We start from the raw sequence: 15,606 nt of genomic DNA, 5'->3' as shown, positions 1-15,606 counted from the left end.
AACTAAAAATATGTCACACAAAAATGCACTTACTTTTAATCCCACTGATTACTTCCTGAAAGATATGTGTTCAGTAATAGGAACACTGAGGACCAGAAAAAAATTTATATTTAACAAATGGCAATTTTTGTTGCACATTAGGTTTATGTAAGGATAGAAAACATTTGAAAGAAAAAGACAGTTTTATTCACATGGTAGGTTTGTGACAGTGTGGCTTTGCAGATGTCAAAAATCTTAATTAATTTAGAAATAAAGTTCACATCAGAAAACTTTGTTCTGAATTGTCATAGAGCATACTTTAACGTTTTAATGGCTAATATTTTAATAATTACTTAATACAAAATGTGAACAATATGCCTGAAGTTAAAAGCAAATTGAACATATCAACAGTAAAAAACATTTTTGAAATAAAAGAGGCCCTTTGCCTGGTTGCACTCCTGAAAGCAAGATGGGTCACCAGTAGCTCTACTGGAGCCACCCATGAAAATTTGGCCGGGGTTCTCACACTTGTTGCATCTGCTCAAACCAGCATGGTCTGATCGTGAAACATGGCCTCAATAGGTGCTGCCAGTGTTTCCATCAGTACGTGAAGGATATAGGTTTCGTTGGACTAAATGATCTTTGTTGAATGAATTATCCAAGGCATCCACTCAATGAAAGAAACCATGTTAGCTCTGTATACATAAAATAAAAAATTTTAAAAATATAAATGAGGAAATGTGAATACGGCTTAGAATTAGTTATAAATAATATGTCCGTATTTTCTAGAGATGCATACTTATAAGTATAAACAGGTGAAATGACATGAGATCTAGGATTTGTTTTAAAATACTTCAGCAACAATAAAAAAATAGTTGAAACAAATGAAGCAGATCTTATTAAATACTGAATCTAGGTGGTGGGTATAATGAGGTCTAATTATACAAATGGAAAATAATGTTAGTTTGAAATTTTCAAAATAAAAATAATAAAATGAAATTTATAAAAAATACTATTTGTAATATTAAAATATGTAATATCTGGGATTAAAGCTAACAGATGCTACACAAGACTTCTATACAAGATGTTTAAAAAATATTACAGAGCAAAATTAAAGAATAAAAGGAAAGATGTATCATATTCATGGACTCAACGTTGTAAAATTTTTAGTTCCCCCCAAATTGACGGGGGGGATAGATGAAGTAGTTTTAAAGTTTTTCTATAAATTCAAGTGTTCTAAGGACAGCTCAAACACTTGAAGAAGGATAGGTCGGTTTTGAAAAATTACTCTACTAGGTATAAAGACATAATAAAGCTACAGCAATTTACATAGTGTAATTTTGGTACAAAGATAGATGAAATAGAAATATAATCTAAAAAGAGACTATCGCCTATATGAACACTTGACTTACCAAAAAGTTGGCTCTGCAGAGCAGTGGAGACAGGAAGGTTGTGTCAGTTATTAAGCTCTTCTCTCTCAGCTTCAAACCCATTCACCTAAACACTGCTCTATAATGCTGTGGGGCTAAACTCTACAAACCACATTTTGGTTTTGCCAACTGGCTCCATGTTAGGCTCTGCCAACAGAAGGTTGTAGAGGGAGACTGCAAGGCGGGAGGAGGAAGAAGGGACTTGCTCCTCCTATGGGCTTCCTGTCTGTTTCTTGTTTCTGTGACACCCAAGCAATACTCCTTCACTCCCAGCAATAGTACCTTCTTATAGCAGTAGCTGAACTCAGTTTATAGTTCTGCCAAAACTTGCAGAACTAGCCTCACCACATCTTCCATGCCAGATACCAGCATCAGTGAGCCAGTATCCTCTCCTCAGACATCATGGGGTTCTAAATTTAATAATTCCAACCTCTTCCCTTTATTCTTCCTGCTGTGGGGTGGAAACCGGTACTTTTGTGATATCTTATGTGTTTTCTTCTTGTATTTTTAGTTATCTACTTGACAACTTTATACTTAATTAAAATTTTTTCCCATATTAAACTCTGTTTAAATAACTGGTGTGGTTTCTTTCTCCTGATTGAACCCTGTCAGATATAGTATCTTTTCAATCTATGTTATTGGAACCATGAAATATCCACATGGAAAAATAAGATGAACCTCCAAACCTACTTCACACTATACACAAAAATGAATTCCAGGTAGGATGTAGATATAAATGTGAAAATCAAAATCACATCGCTTTTAGAAGATAACATATAGAAGAATATGATATTAAGGCAGGGAAAGATTTCATCAGTTGAACACAAAAAGCACTAATCACACTGGAAAATATTGGTATATTTGACGACTTTAAAACCAAGAACGTCTTTTCATAACTACATTGTTAAGAGAGTAAAAATGCATGTCACATAGGAGAAGATGCCCGCAACACTTATAAGGAACAAAGGGCTCTTATCCAGATGTATACAGAATCCTACAAATCAATTTTTTTAAAGTCTAACAATAGCAAATGTTTTGTTAAGATGAAGAGCAATGGAAATTCTTATAGTTTAGGAGGGTAAATTGTTATAATTACTTTGGAAAACAAGTTGACATTATCCATTAAGTCAAAAATATATATACACTATGACCTGGCAATTTGACTCCTAGGTATATAACCAAAAGGAATATGCATATCTATACATTAAGACACATGCAAGCATATTCAGAGCAGCAATATTTGTAATACCCTTAAAACTGGAAATAGCTTAAATATCCACAAACAGAATGTTTAATATATAATATACAGTATACAAATTGTAGTATATTCAAACAACGGAATACTCTCCAGCAATTAAACTACTGCTATATGCAACAACATAGACAAATCTTACAAACATAATTTTGAACAAAAGAAATCAGTCACAATAAATACATACTACAAGATACCATTTCCATAATATTTTTTAAAATAAGGCAAAGTTAAACTATAATGTTTAGGGATGCACACTTAGGAGACAGAAACTGCTGGGAAAGGAAGTAGTTAGCATAAAAGTTAGGATAGTGATTATCTTGGGAGGAGAGGACAACGATGGTAGAGTGTCAGAGGCGTTTGAACCAGAGCAACTCCATCTTGAGTAAGGGGTGGGTAAAATGAGGCTGAGACCTACTGGGCTGCATTCCCAGGAAGTTAAGGCATTCAGAGTCACAGGATGAGATAGGAAGTCAGCACAAGATACAAGTCATAAAGACCTTGCTGGTATAGCAAGTTGCAGTAAAGCAGCCAGCTAAAATCCACCAAAACCAAGATGGTGATGAGTGACCTCTGGAATTATAATACATTAGCATGCTAAAAGACACTCCCACTAGCACCATGACAGTTTACAAATGCCATGGCAACACCAAGAAGTTACCCTATATGGCTTAAAAAGGAGAGGCATAAATAATCCATCCTTTGTTTAGCATATAATCAAGAAATAATCATAAAAATGGGCAACCAGCAGCCCTCAGGGCTGCTCTACCTATGGAGTAGCCATTCTTTTATTCCTTTACTTAAGTAAACTTGCTTTCACTTTATGGACTTGCCCCGAATTTTTTCTTGTGTGAGATCCAAGAATCCTCTCTTGGGATATGGATCCAGAAGGCACAGGGGACTTCTGGGTACTGGTGATGTCCTGTATCTCACTTGAATGGTGGTTATAGAAGTGTGCACTTTGTGATACGCCACTGAGTTATACATTTTATTTTATGTATGTGTGTTACTAAATTAGAAAGATTTTTTAAAAAGGCAAACTGCCCGGCTTAATTTTCTAGCACAAAAAAAGTATTTTAGCTTAAACTTGTATAATGAGTAACTTTTTAAAAGGATGAGTCTTTCCATTATTTTTCATATAGATATACATCTATACCAGCCCAAAGAACTTTGTCACTTCTTTCCCTGTGCCAAATTCATTCTGTAGAAAGGAGTATACTATAATGTCTTTTTTATGTTGTAGTAGAATTCCAAAGGAATCTGCTTGCTTAAAAAAATAAACATTTTCTTCATCATTACACAAGAAAACATTATTAGGAAGCATTCCACAGGAAAGTGCTGTCAGCAAATTTAGGACTACAGCCCCACCCCTAAGCTAATCACAATCTCCTAACTTCTTCCATTGTGAAGCAAAACGCTGAAGCAGCTACAACATATAGTTGTGTTTCAGGTTTTCAATTAGCCTGTTAAAAATAACCAAACCCAAAAATATTACAAAAACAAAACAAAACAGGAGGCAGGACTTCCAGCTGTGGCAAACTGAAGAGGTCAGCAAATCCTTTCCCCTCAAAACAACTATAAAACTAGACGAAAGTGTCAAAAACAGCCATTTTGGGACTCCAGAAAATGGCCAAAGTCAAATGACAAATTTAAGTGTTTTTTACAAAAAACTGCTGCAATTTGTGTAAGAGGAGTCACAGCTAGGGGTTGCTTCTTACCCCACCCCTGCCACACCCTATCCAAGCACCAGTACATCTAATAGTTTCCAGGCAAGGCTGGCTACAAAACCTAGCAGCTTCATTGTCGCAGGGAGCTAACATGATTTGAAGGCGAGGGCAAAAAATCGACACCCAGTAGCATTGTGGGGTCAAAGCATTAAACCCAACTAGAAAAGAACAGAGAAAGCCTATACTCTGTTATTCAAAGGCTGCTGTCCTGGTTGAGAAGAAGGGCAGACTATCAGAAATCCAGAAATTTAACAAGCAGATTCTGGAAATGAGAGAGCCAGAGAGGGGGACTAAACTCCCCACACAGTCCTGGCTAACTGATGGCTGAATATATGTCCAGAGGAGATTGGAGAGAGCCTGAACTCTCCATAGATCTCTTGCTAACTGAGAGGCTTCCTGCATGTAAGGAAAAACTGAGAGGGCTCAGCAGAAAATAAAAGCTGGGCAAATTTGAAAACTACATGCTCTCCCAACACACACACACACACACACACACACACACACACCCCAAAAGGTATAAGCCTTACTAGCTCAAAATGCTTGAGCACCTTTAACCAACAGCCAACCACTCAGCTATGCAGGCACAAGCAGGACTCCAAGAAAGCTAGGCTAAAAATTAAAAAAAAAAACAAAACTGAACAGAGACCCGAGTTGGCTGCACCTCAGTGGGGAGAGAGATTCTGCACATTAAGTCTGCACGTGTCATTTAAGAATAAGCAAATATATATAATAACAATAATGACAACTGTCAGGGGCGAGGAAAATCAGAACCAGAGCTGTTACGCTGTATTATCTAATATGTCCAGCTTTTAGCAAAAACATTCCACGACATGTAAAGAAACAGGAAAATGTGTCCCATACTCAGGGGAAAAAAGCAGTCAATAAAAACTGTTTCTGGACAGGCACGGTAGCTATTGCCTGTAATCCCAGAACTTTGGGAGGCCAAGGTGGGCAGATCTCCTGAGATCAGGAGATTAAGACCAGCCTGGCCAACATGGTGAAACTTCGTCTCTACTAGAAACAAACAAACAAAAAAATTAGCCAGGCATGGTGGCATGCATCTGTAATCCCAGTTACTTGGGAGGCTGAAGCAGGAGAATCACTTGAACCCGGGAGGCAGAGGTTGCAGTGAGCTGAGATTGCACCACTACACTCCAGCCTGGGCAACAGATCAAAAAAACAAACAAACGAACAAACAGAAACTGTTTCTGAGTGGGATCAGATGTCCTATTCAGAAAAAGACTCCCAAACTAGCTATCATAAATATGCTCAAAGAATTAAAGGAGACCTGTTTAAGAAATTAAAATACAGTGACAATGACAACAGGGAATATCAACACAGAAGTAGAAACTACAAAAATAGAACAAAATCAAATTCTAGATTTGAAAAGTACGTATGAGAAACGAAGAAAAAAGTTTGAGAAAATGAACAAAACCTCAGAGATCTATGTAATAACACTGAGGGTACCAACATGCATGCAATGGGAATATCAGGAGGAAAGGAGCGAGAAAGAGGCAGAACAAGTATTTGAAGAAAAAGAAATGATGGTTGAAATATTTCCAAATTTGATGAAAAATAATCTACAGATCCAAAAAGCTGTAAAAAAAAAAAAAAAAAAAAAAAAAAAAAAAAACCCAAGTAGGATAGACACAAAGAGAGCCACACCTAGACACTTCATAGTCAAACATCAATTCAAGTCAAAGAAAAACTCCAAAAATAGCAAGTGAAAAATAACAGTAAGATAAATGACTGACTTCTCATCAGAAATAATGGAAGTCAGAAGGCAGTGGAATGCCATATTTTAGTGGAGAAAGCAAAACTTCTGTATCTGACTAAAAAGAGCCTATCCTTCAAAAACAAGTCCAAATGAAAATATTCCAAGATATATATATATATAAGCAATAAATAATCTAAAGATGAACTTAAGAAAACAATTCCATTCACAACAGAATCATAAAGAATAAAATACTTAAAGAATAAATTTTAAAAAGAAGTGTAAGACATAGAATGCAAACTACAAAACATTGCTGAGATAAATTAGAGAAGATTTAAATAAAGGAACACTTCATATTCATGGATTAGAAAACTCAATGGTGTTAAGATGACAATTCTCCTCATAGTGACTTATAGATTCAATGTAATCCCAATCAAAATTGGAACCCTTTTACATTACTGGTAAGACTGTACAATGGCACATCTACCTTGGAAAACAGTTTGGCTGCATCTTAAAAAATTAAACATAAACTTACCATGACCCTGCAACTCCACTCTTAGGTGTCTACGCAGGGGAAATGAAAACTTAAGTCCACACAAAGACTTATATGTAAATATTCATAGCAGCATTATTCATAATAGTCAAAAACTGAAAAGTGTTAAATCCATTACCTAGTGAATGCATAAACAAACTATGATACATCTATACAACAGAACAAACTTTATTACCACATGGATAAACCTCAAAAACATTATGCTAAGTGAAAGAAGCCAAACACAAAAGACTACATAATATATTATATCACTTACAAGAAATTCTTGGAAAAAACAAATGTGTAGAGACAGAACATTTCAGTGGTTGCCTGGGGTTGGGACTGGGTTACTATTAATGAGCAAGTCTTTGGGGTGATGAAAATATTCTAAAATTGGGTGGTAGTGATGGTTGTATAACACCATAAATTAACAAAAAGGCACTGAATTACATACGTATGATGGGTAAATTTTACGGTATATGAATTATGCCTCAATAAAGTTGTTAGGACAAAAATCATCACCATAGAATATTAACTGTTTACAATATTATAGACACTATTCTGATTTTATTCTGTACAGTTTCCTTCTATCCCCTTTGATATACAGTTTGCCCATTCATCCAAATAGGTCACATATTAACCACTTATTTAAACAAACAGGAATCACCTGGAAATCTTAAAATCTTAAAACGTAGATAGATTCCCTGTGTCTGGGGTGGGGAATTGAGATTCTCAGGTAACGTTGCTGCTGGTATCAAAGCTTCTAAAGATATTATATTGGTATTTTGGTTAAATATTAAATCTAGTAATTAATATATAGTAAGTATGTGATTTTAATACATCTGGCCTTCCCACTAGCCAGGGTACAACTTTCCATTTATTCAAACTTATTTCATACTTGCTATTAAAGTTTTAGTATTCACATATACACAGAACATTATGTTAAAGTATTTTACGTGTGTCACTGTAAACAGGTATATATTTGTTGCTATATTATCTATTGTTAAAATACAGTAACATGCTTTACTTTTGTTAACTTAAAATTTGCAACATTTCTAAATTCAATTATGTTGTTTAATTTTTCAGATTTTCAGGATATATAACAATCATTTGAATTCTGATAGCTTTATTTCCTTCTTGCATATATCTGTACCTTGTTTTCTTAACTTTTATATAATAGCTAACGTTTGATATGAGGCAGCGCTATTTTACTTTTTAACAGAAGATGCCTTTACTTTTCCTTTTAGGCTAATGTTAAATCTTAGTTACAAATATATATGAAAAACCTTACATTTCCTTTATAGTTTTTTGAATTGTCAGGAATGTATGTTAAAAGACAGAGTATCCCTCTGTTGCCCAGGCGGGAACACAGTGATGTGATCTTGGCTACAACCTCTGCTTCCTGGATTCAAGTGATTCTCTTGCCTCCTGAGTAGCTGGAACTATAGGCACATGCCACCACACCTAGCTAATTTTTGTATTTTTAGTAGAGATGAGGTTTCACCATGTTGGCCAGGCTGGTCTCAAACTCCTGACCTCAAGTGATCCAGCTACCATGGTCTCCCAAAGTGCTGGGATTACAGGTGTGAGCCACCGCACCCAGTCTGTTAATTTTTATAAGACATTTTTAGGATATTTTCAAATATTTGGGGCACATCATGATTTTCACTAATTTTCTTTTTTAATTTACTAGGTTATAAACCCTTGAGAGCACAAGGATTCTACTGATATATGTCTCTTTGTATCCTTCCAGTGCCTAGAACAGTATCCCATCCCAGGTCAATGAACATTGTTTTAATTGATTTTACTATTTTTCCTAGAAATGAAATGGATTATATTAATAGTTTGACTTACACTGAACCAATCTTGAATTTCTATACTAAATCTCACTTGGTCATGGTGAATATTATTTTTAATTGTTGGATACCTTTTAATATGTGTTCTATTTACATTATTCTTAGAGTTTTTTCATCTATATTCATCAATAAGCCTGCCTTCAATCTTATGTTCTGACCTTAGAAGGCACCATACCTGTCTGCCTCACAAAATAAACTGGGTAAACTTCAATTCACTTCAGTGTTTAGTAGCTATTTCTTTTTTTTCCCCTTTTCCCTTTTTTTTTTTTTTTTTTTTTTTTTTTTTTTTTGAGACAGAGTTTCGCTCTTGTTGCCCAGGCTGGAGTGCAAGGGCATGGTCCTGGCTCACTGCAACCTCCACCTCCCAGGTTCAAGCGATTCTCCTGCCTCAGCCTCCCGAGTAGCTGGGATTACAGGCGCTGCAACCATGCCCAGCTAATTTTTGTATTTTTAGTAGAGATGGGGTTTCACCATGTTGGCCAGGCTGGTCTTGAACTCCTGACCTCAGGTGATCTGCCCACCACGGCCTCCCAAAGCGCTGGGATTATAGGCGTGAGCCACTGTGCCTGGCTTAGTAGCTATTCCTATGATATACATATTACATATTTAAAAATATTCACCAGTGATTCCATAGGATTCTTGTGCTTCCTATTGCAACTAGTGTATTCAAAATACCCAGTTGTGTAGTGTTTTTAATTTTTGTAATCTAGTTTCTAAAGTAAAAAAAATTTTTAATTATTCATTTCAGTAGTTTTCATCTTAATTTTGTCTATCTTTTTTTTTTTTTTTTTTGAGGCGGAGTCTCGCTCTGTCGCCCAGGCTGGAGTGCAGTGGCCGGATCTCAGCTCACTGCAAGCTCCGCCTCCCGGGTTTACGCCATTCTCCTGCCTCAGCCTCCCAAGTAGCTGGGACTACAGGCGCCCGCCACCTCGCCCGGCTAGTTTTTTGTATTTTTTAGTAGAGACGGGGTTTCAGGGTGTTCGCCAGGATGGTCTCAATCTCCTGACCTCGTGATCCGCCCGTCTCGGCCTCCCAAAGTGCTGGGATTACAGGCTTGAGCCACCGCGCCCGGCCTTGTCTATCTTACTCTGGTCTTTTCTTAGGTCCTTTTGGGATTAACCAGTGCATTATGTATACTCTATTTTTTCTTGTTGAAATTGGCATGTAGAGTTGAACAAAATTATGAGTTAAGTTATGCCAGCCTCATGATAATTGGTGAGGGGGATTTTTTATGTCTTTCAAGTAGTATAGTTTTACTGTAGTATGTATTTCTCTTTTTCATTTGGTTGAAAACCTGTTTTCTTATTCATTTCCAATTTTATTGCACCATAATCTGAGGATGCTGTATGTAAAATTTACGTCGAAAGTATTTACTACGAAATTGTGTGTATTCAAATCTGTGCATCTAAAGCAAAGTGCTCAGGCCTACTACTTCCATTTCATTCTCTTAAAAATTTATCTTATTACACTACTGAAGGCAATTACATTTTTGCTTATTTGAACTGAAATTCTCATAGTGAGATATTATCTCTTATTCAAGTGTTCTGCTATACAGCTCTATTATTTATTGGTTTTTGTGCATTCTTTGTTTTCCTGTTATAAGGAATATATCTGTTAGCATATAAGAAGCAGTATATAAGATATACCTCAATTTTACAAAGGAAGTTCTAGAATATTTTATATATATTCATTATATACAAATTGAAATTATAAAATGGTAATATAAATCGAAATGCTATAGTGTTCATATAAATAAAGCACACTGTATAAAAGAATTTATTTAGTTGAAGATAAGTTCTAAATATGCAAAATTATTCTGAAAGCTAAATAGAAGAAACTAATGTTGCTTGAGGCATGTTTTCAATAAAATATGTATAGTGAGGTACTCAAATCATAATTCTATCTATTTCATGTTAGGTTCTCCAACCATAACATGGATGCTTTAGATACAGAATAAGTTTTTGGGAAACATATTTGGAAAAAAAGCAATGGGACAAATACTGCAATTTACTCCTGATTTTTAATTATGGTAAATAGAGCAATAATGGAAATTAAATAAATCACCCATAATAGCAACATCAAACATTGCAAACAAAATGTCTGACACAGGGCTGTGGCCTTGGCTTTGGGCACTGAAGCCTGTTGGCATGATGCAGGGAGCAGAACGACTCTAAATGAGTAAAGTGATCATCATTAGCTAACAATGTCTACTCCAGATCCACCTGGAGACATGGAGGTAGGCTCAAAAGCTGCTAGCAAGAGATAACAAAGGCTTTCTTCTGTGGCCAACCTATGAGTGAATCACCAGGTCTTCTTTATAGCTCACCTAAGAAGGGGCGGGGGAAAGAACTGACTGTTCAAACACTGACAGGGGTTTATCTGATGAATGAAACTTACTTTTTCCCAAATCAATTTTTTACTAACAAATGATATCGGCAACCTCTGAAAAAGAATTCATATTTTCTCCCATTTGAAAAGTCAGCTAACTGGAGGAAGGAGATGAAAACACCATTACAGGTTTATATCTGAAGTACACCAGTCTTTGGATCAAACAACAATTTTTAAGAGTTTATACTACCAATTAAAAAAAAAAATGGTACACAAACTACGAAATATACACAAACTACATATACACAAACTATGAAATCTCAGGTAAAGAGGGATACATTTTCTTCTGCTACATACAGCTCATGAGCCATGTTAGAGAAGTCACCTGTTTTACCACAGCTAGAATTTCAGGTATATATTTCATGGTTAGGAGGATTTTTAACCCATCTTTGGGATATAAATTTAAAAGACAGTGCTGGGTGAAAAAAGGTACCTATTTCCTTTCCCTTCAGCTGTGACAGAAACCTTGAACCAAGGTGAAGATTCAAGGTAGTAATCAGAGACAGTCATGCAGAATGTAGCTGAATACAGGAAAATAGTCTGCAGCCTGGCATCTTACTGAGGAATTGAACACGTAACAGAAAACCACCTGAATAATGCAAGGCTACTAAATCAAAAGAACTAAAATGGGAGTCAAACAGAACTAAAACTGAGATTCAATAATGCAACAGTTTCAGTGTGGGAGTTTGGGAAATGTGGCCATAAGAAAACCATAAAATGGCTTTAGAACTAGGACAGCACAGCATCAACTTGTTCTTAGTTTCTTTCTTTGGCTATTATTAATAATAACCAAAATACCACCCCAGGGGTGAAAAGGGAATTTTCCCTGAATCTACAGCATTCCATGTAAGAACATTTCAATACTATTATCCCCTTTTACTAAATAACTGCAAGTTACTTCCACATGGATCCTCATTTTTTAATCTCTTGAGAGCCTTGGTCTGCTTGTTGTCCGTTTCCCCAGTAAGAAGGATGAAACTAACCATCAAAGTGATATGGGCAAAAAACATCAAGTGTGCTTGCCAAAAAAGTCTATCTGAATTTACTACTTACAACATTCAATAAAAATAACTAAAACCTGGCCGGGTGTAGTGGCTCACGCCTGTAATCCCAGCACTTCAGGAGGCCAAGGCGGGTGGATCATGAGGTCAGGAGTTCGAGACCAGCCTGACCAACATGGTGAAACCTCGTCTCTACTAAAAAAACAAAAATTAGCTGGGCATAGTGGTGCGCACGCCTGTAATCCCAGCTATTCAGGAGGCTAAGGCAGGAGAATTGCTTGAACCCAGAAGGCGGATGTTGCAGTGAGCCGAGATTGCGCCACTGCACTCCAGCCTGGGCGACAGAGCAAGACTCCATCTCAAAAAAAAAAAAGGAAAAGAATTTTACATACTTCTATTCCACGACCACATCTCAAAATCCCTGCTCTGTTCTTAAAGAATATAGGAATTTCAGTGAATAATGCAATAAAATGAATATCAGGCAATAAACATATTTATCACTAGACAAAGGGTCAATGGGAAATTTCTTTCAAGTTGAAAAAGAGCTCTGGAATGTTTCATTTATTAAATAATAATGGTAATCAACAACAGAAATAGAGTGAGTGTATACAACAAAATGATAAATGTATGAGTCAAAAAATTAGCAGGTAAAGTGGTCAGAATACATTTTTCAAAGAGCTTACCAGTTTTAAAACTATTTCTCTTAGTACTTTAACGTAACTGGCCACTATCTCTTACGTTTTCAAATTACAAACCTTAATCAGACCTTAAACTATAGAGAGAGAGAGCGCACCTAAGTTTAAGAAGACACTAGATTTTTTAAAGTATTCAAAACTTGGCTTCAAAAGTTCATCACTAACACATTAATTTCCTACCACTGTGATAACTACAAAAAGCTTAAAATCTATGCATATTTCCAAACTCATTATCTCATTTGTAAATACACATACACAAAAGTTCCCTTAATTGAATCTTTACGACCTTAAATATATATTGACTATGTGAAGCAGCTTTGTAAATTCGCATGTATTTATATGCAAACACAGAAATATATATGGATGAATACAACTTTCAAACAAAAATTTTCACACTGCAAAAGCTCCAAAGTTCAAAAAAAAGGGGGGTAAAGCACAATCTTAAAAAGTTTGAGTGCAAAAAGATTTTAAATCATGGTAAAAATGTATGTAATGCATAATATCAATGGTAGCTGGCTTATGGAACTTCAGCTATACTTCCAGAGAACAATCTACAGGATTCATTCTTGTTACTCTCAGATAGCACATTATTCTATACAAAGTTGCAAGAAACAGACTAGGATCCACATATAACAAAATTTCCCTTCACTCCACCATTCCTCAACCTTTTTTTTTTTTTTTTTTTTTTTTTGCCATTTTTCCCCCTCAGAAGAATGAAAGGAAATATATAGGAAGGGATAATTACTACCAAAAGGTTGTTAGAAATTGCAGAGTTGCTTCACATGAATGCTTTATAGCAGAAAGACAGACACAATAGCCACCTGCAAACCATTTACTCTTTCCACATACCTTTACTGGGCATCTAACTAGCCATCACTAGGTACTACATATATAAAGAGGAACAAGACAAAGCTGATGCCCCCCTGAAGTAAACTTCTGTGCCATGGAAGAAACTACAAAGAAAAAAATGCAAGCCAGACTCTATAATAAATGAACTTTTATTCATTAGGCTTTCTAAGTCTGCTACATTTCTTTTGCAACCTCATCACATCCCTCCGAACTCAGAAATATCCCAAATACATAAAATATTTCTAGCTGAAGGGGGTAAAAACTATTTTTTTTTTTTTGAGATGGAGTCTCGGTCTGTTGCCAGGCCAGAGTGCAGTGCTGTGATCTTGGCTTACTGCAGCATCTGCCTCCCGGGTTCAAGCGATTCTCCTGCCTCAACCTCCTGAGTAGCTGGGACTACAGGTGCGCATCACCACGTCCAGCTAATTTTTGTATTTTCAGTAGAGACAAGGTTTCATCATATTGTCCAGGATGGTCTCCATCTCCTGACCTCGTGATCCACCAGCCTCGTCCTCACAAAGTGCTGGGATTACAGGCGTGAGCCACCGCGCCTGGCCAAAAACTTTTTTCTACTTTAACATAAGCCTGGCCAAAAACTTTTTTCTACTTTAATATGAGTCAGCAATATCCAAAAAATGTTTGATTAAAGCAATTACTGTCAGTAAATGTCTACAGATCACTTAAAAAGATTAGTTAATATAAGCTTTTCTATCTCAAAAAAAAATTTCTCAAATAATCCAAAAGTGAGAGGGCTGGAAAAGAGGAACATAAAAACAAAATGCAGGCAACAACAGAAAACAACAACAACAAAATGGTAAACCCAAACCTTACTATACATCACTAATTACATTAACAATTAAAAAACTAAGTTTCCAATTAAAAGGCAGAGACTATCATAATGGACAAAGAAACAATACCCAATCATATGCTGCCTATAAGAGATACACTTTAAACAAAAGATACAGATAGGTTAAAAGTAAATAAATGAAAAAGAATATAGCATGTAAGCATAAGGCGGCTAAAATGGTTATATTAGAATCAGATAAAATAAATCTCAAGATAAAATTTATACAAGAAAGAGACATTTTATACCTATATAAGGCTAATTTATCAGGAAAACATAGCAATTGTAAAAGTGCCTGTACACTGGGTCCCTAGCCAATAGGGAAAAAAGTAAGTAAACAAGTAAATAAATAAATGGCATATGGATGAGAAAGGAAAAACTTAAAATGTACTGATTGACAGATGATAAAATCATACATGTAGTAAATCCTAAGAAACCTACAAAGAGTTACTAGAACTAATAAATGAAAGCAGCAAAGTTCCAGGATATGAAGTCAATCTATAAAATTCAACTGCATCTCTATATACTAGCTTTGAATAATCAGAAGATAAAGATGAATAAAAACCCAACTCTGTTTACAAAAGAAGCACAAAAAAATACTCACAAATAAATTTAATGAAAGATGTGCAAGACTTGTACACTGAGAAATACAAAACATTGCAAAGAGAAATTAGTGACAACCTAAATAAAGAGAAATATACCATGCCCATGGATTCATGTTCATGGCTTAAAAGACTTAATATTGTTCAAATGGCAAACTTCCCAAAATTGGTCTTTAGATTCTACGCAATTCCAATCAAAATCCTGTATGCTTTTTCGAAGAAAGCAACAGCTGATTTAAAAATCTGTATGGAAAGACAAAGAACCTAGAATACGTAAAACAATTTTGAAGAACAATGTTGAATGATTTATACTAGTTGATTTCAACATTTATTATAAAGCTACAGAAATCAATATTTGGTGGTATTGGCATAATGATAGACATAGAGGTCAATAAAACAGAAAACGAAGTCCAAAAACAGACCTATGCTTATATGTCAAGTAATTTTCAACAAAGGCCAAGGTAATTCAACAGAACAAAAGATAGCTTTTTAAACCAATGGTGATGGAATAATGGGATATCCACATGGAGAAAAATGACTCATGACCTTTACTCTCACACTATACACAACTTCAAAGTTGGCCAGATTTCTATTAAAAGAAAAATAATTCATCATTTCTACCCTCTTTTACCCCACCTTAGACATATGAGGCTACCCTTTCAGGACTAAATTTAAAAGGTAAAACTGATTAAACTTGGGAAAAAAATCATTTGGATCAAATGTTTGTAACTTTGGGT

General features: G+C 35.5%; 1 protein-coding gene and 1 pseudogene across 2 annotated transcripts in view; one reads left to right on the top strand and one right to left on the bottom strand.

Moving 5' to 3' along the window:
- Window positions 1–15,606, bottom strand: part of NLK (nemo like kinase) — a 152,789-nt gene that overhangs the window by 77,342 nt on the left and 59,841 nt on the right. The window lies entirely within an intron of this gene.
- On the top strand, window positions 449–628 carry LOC115894801 (annotated as a pseudogene).

The sequence above is a fragment of the Rhinopithecus roxellana genome, chromosome 19 (genome assembly GCF_007565055.1).
Source record: "Rhinopithecus roxellana isolate Shanxi Qingling chromosome 19, ASM756505v1, whole genome shotgun sequence".
Lineage (NCBI taxonomy): Eukaryota > Metazoa > Chordata > Mammalia > Primates > Cercopithecidae > Rhinopithecus > Rhinopithecus roxellana.
This window is presented reverse-complemented; position numbering and strand designations above follow the sequence as displayed.